Here is a 4492-nt window from a genome sequence, read left to right as displayed (position 1 = left end):
CCTGCAAAGGGAAAAGAAGAGAAACCTTTATTGGAAAACTGTGTCTTGTCAGGCAGCAAAAATCATTCATTACGAGAAAAACTCCAATGCCAGAAATACGAACAATGTTTTTATTTCCCTGTACGCCAAAGAAAAAAATAGAGTTGCATATTTTCAGGTTTTTACTTATTTCTCTAGTTATAGAGCCGACTCCATGTCCTGCTTCCTTTTCAGATACATCTGTGAAGCTGGTGCTGAAAACCCTTGGTTTTGACTTGAAATCGCAGTGGGTTTGCCTCCCCTGTGTAAGGAGCCAACCTAACAGCTTTGAAATCAGAAGTCACCGCCCCAAAACCCAGCACCTTTAAATAAATGAGTAACTGTGACTGAAAGAAGGAAGAATCACGTTTTTTGTTGTGTTCGTGGTTTTGAGTATTCTAGGATTACTGCCAACACACATGACAAAGATTGAATATCCAAGCTTAAATGAGTAAAAAGTGCGTGCACAAATGTGTGAACAGGCCTCAGCTAACCCCAGCAGTCCCCTCCGATCAAACCCGCATGTGCCCAAACCCCTGCACGCTCCCCCAGCCCCAGCTCCTAATCTTCCTTGTAGCAGGGAATTTGACAGACAATTATGAACTAGTTCAAAGAGAAAAAAGTAAGGGGATTTTCTGCAATTAGATCCATCGTTACTGTCTTTCAACGCAAACGAATGTTCTCTTGATCTCCAGAGCCAAGTACCCAAGTTACCTTTTCTGCGGTACTCGTTACTGGGTATAACCGTTACCGTATTTATTTAGAGAAAAGACACAACAGCCAGTTCCAGGCTGTTCCGACTCTCTTCATGAGTAAGTCTCTTGTTCTTGCCACCAACCTCTAAAACTTCTACGTCCTTGTGAGACGGGGAAGCAGAAACAAAGGCAATTACATAAGCAGGGGGTGTATCACTGCATTAGGGTGCATTACAACATTATAATTCGCAGCGTTGCTTTCTGCTCCACTATTTACATATCTTCCCACTTTGTTTGCTTTTCTGAGCACCGCTGCACACAGAACACAAGTTTTTATGGATCTACCTACAGTGAAAGTCAAGTATTTTCTCCTGGGACTGCATGTAATCTAGACCTCAGCGATGTCTAAATCTGTATGTGTTTAAAGTTAAGAGGTCAATTAAGCGTTCAGACCAGCAAGCCAGAATTAAAACCAAGATAATTCACAATTAGCAACAGTCTCAAGTGTTCTACAGGAGATCTCTTCTCAGAAGGTGTGAGAGCTGCCACCAAAGGTCTCCAAAAAGCTGATTTTCACTACTGTTCCTGAGATCTCATCAACAGACACGCATTTCCAATCACACTTGGCCAACTTACAAGCCGTTAAGCCAAGCTGCTGAAAGGAGCTTTCTCCCAGACCTAGTTCTGCATTGGTTCAGGATTTGGCCATTTCTAAACTTCAATGATGCTTATGCAAAATTTTAATTCTCTTTAATAATACATTTAGGAGTCTTTAACCAACAAGACTCATTCTAGAAGCTCAGTTGCATATTTTAAAGGAAATAAGGATTATTATAGGTAATAAGACACCACAAAGACTGCATTTCCTAATTTCCCACCTGGGTTATAGTAAAAAAAAAAGAATCAATTCCTTCCCTCTACTATCAACTACTAGAAAGGCTGGCGAGCAGAACAAGTGGCAGTTCTGTACTGTAAGTGGATGGGAATCAAGAGGTCTAAAAGGGATTTTGCTCTTCTTGATTACATTTTGGTGGCAAAAGAGACTGTTATGATTGCATTTTGTCATCTCTACTACCATTTGACAGCCATAAAAATCTGATGAGAAATGTTCTGAGACAAACTGGCCAAAATAAACAGCTTATAATAGGGAACAAGCAAGAAAATAATCCAACTCATGTGCAGACAATCTGTGTTTTCAAAAGCCACAGAAAACAGTGCTGACCAGGAGGCTTAAACACAGAGCAACATTTATTAGCTCGCTGTTGAAAAACTAGAAGAGACACAGCTTTAAAATATAAGCTGGATTAAGTAACCACAGAACAATTAAAACTTAAGTCTTATATCATTAAGCTATGTCTACCCTTCTTATCCTAACACAGCCATAATTCTGGCCAAAGAAATGCTCAACCTGCTATAAACTTCAGTTTGTAAATCTGTCTAAAGCCAGGATTTACAAGAGTGGCTGCTAAGACTGTGGGCGCAACCACCTTGTGCAAATGCAATCTTTAATTTTTGTGTTGTGCCACACTAGCTGGAAAACGCGGGAGCATGATCGTTGGGAATTTCCTGCAATACAACAAAGAAGCCAAAACAAAATCTCGACAAATGCTGATCTGAACTAACTCTCTTAACTAGGTAAGCCTCAGAATAAGTAGGCATCCTAAAAACTTTTTCATGTTTGCCAAATTCAAATTGCCAGCACTCTTTTTGGAACAACACATACTGTTGTTTTCCCCTAGATACAAAGAGCCTCCCAGATTCTCATTTTTCTGGGTTGTATTTGTCCAAAAAGGCTTTGCAGAGCTTATATTGCAATGCTATCGTCACATGATGGTGTTTTACTACGAAATACTCATTTTAGTTTTATGCTTGCTTATACTAATACATGTAATGCTCACTTCCCAGTTATGCTTTTGAAGCACAGCAATATTAGTTTTAAGAATAACATGAAGAACGATATTTAAAGGAAGCCCACTGCACCATTCATGTTAGGTAGCTGATCTTCTTTTGTTCCTCACTTCCTCAACGTTCGTATCGATAAGAGTAAAAGTCATTCGCCTTATCCTGCATACAACTCTGCACGACTAGTCCTACCATCACTGCTACGAGGCTACAGAGCAGCAGCACTTCCACATAAACTGGTTTATGCCTATTCACACATACCGCCCATCTGAAACACATATTTCATATAGCTATCCCCATGCCTCACCATTTTTTGTAGTTACAGCGCAGAATCTTAAATACAGTAAATGAAAATATTTCTGTATAATTGCACTTCTGATCTCTATTAGAATCTGCCCTTTCTGAAGGCCTTTAAAAGATGACAAAAAGCTCCCAAAGTCCAACCCAACTCACAAACAACAGACTCCTACCAAGACTACCTCTTTCGGTCTTTTAGGGGGACCTAAGCAGGCTGCTCAAATTGAGGGTACTCATGGGCTTGTTCAGCTATCAGCAAAAACTCTCAGTAGAGAAATATTACCTAGTACTATGGTTTTCCAAGAGAAGTACAAAGAATCTTGTTTCTCTGAGTACAGGTAGAACAAGAGATAATTCCCCCACCCCCCATGGTTTCAAGTCCTTCTCAGTCAACTTTTAACCTAAAAAGCACTCTTTCAGGAACACTGAGTGACCTCGTCTCTCCCAGCTGTCCCCTTAGCGCTCTGCTCCGGTGTTCTGTCCGGAGAGGCGAGCACACCTCCATAGCCGTTTCCTCCTCGCTGTTATCACGCCTTCCCAGCATGCGTTTTGGGTTGAGAAAAACCCAGTAACTGCTCAGGCTTGCCAAGTCGGCCAGTGGGCTCCACTAGCCAGTTACCAGCAAGCAAAGGGACATTCAATGGTTCCTCATGCGAAGCGGTAAGGCTGTGCTCTGCATGCTCTAACACCGCCTGGAGCACAACACAGGGAGACCTAAACCGACCAGATTGTCCAGAAGAAAGCCAGAAAATGCGATCTTCAAGAAAAGGTGGAACGACCTGGAGTTGTTCAAGAGATTATCAAAGCGCAGTTACCTTCAGATCGGCAAAAGGCTACTGCGAGGCGGAAAGAAGCGGTCTGTTCTCCACATCTGTGATGGAAACAAGAAATGAAAGGCTCAAACTGAAGAACAGAAGATTCCCACTTGGACACCAAAAAACCTAGGAAGAAAGATGAAGCACTGCAACAGGCTGCCCAGGGAACTGATGAAAACCCCAGTTCTGGATGCCTCTGGGAAGAGGCCGACCTGTAAGAGAAGGTATATATACCGTATATATACCAGAAGGGAGACAAGGTGGATTAACTGTTTTGCTGGGGATGTCTGAGGCTCCATTTTTCCACAGTATTGTGTAACTCATGAACTAAACACGTATTACCAGGTATTTTTGCATTACTACGCAGTAAGTACAGTTTAGTTGTTGATGCTGAGGCTTTTGCTATAGGAAGCAATTAAACTCTCCTGCCTCTAACAGTTAACTCTTTCCACCTTGCTGAACACACAAAACATTACTAACAGGTAGCACACATAAACCAAATTACCCCAATTTAACACATCCAAATTCCTGCTCATAAATACCGTATAAAGCAGGAGTTGTTTAAATGTGTCCATTGAACTTGTAACAGAAACATGCCTAAAACTCATCTGATTGGTAAAATATCTTGTAATCAATGAGAAAAGATAGCCAACCGATTAAAAAAAAAAAATCCTCTCACTTGTCAAATAAAATTAACATTAGTGTATTAAAAAAAAGTCAGAGTATTGTAATAGTGCTAATATACAATTAACCGAGTGTATTACA

Source organism: Phaethon aethereus (genome assembly GCF_964289735.1).
Source record: "Phaethon aethereus genome assembly, chromosome: 28".
NCBI lineage: Eukaryota > Metazoa > Chordata > Aves > Phaethontiformes > Phaethontidae > Phaethon > Phaethon aethereus.
This window is presented reverse-complemented; position numbering follows the sequence as displayed.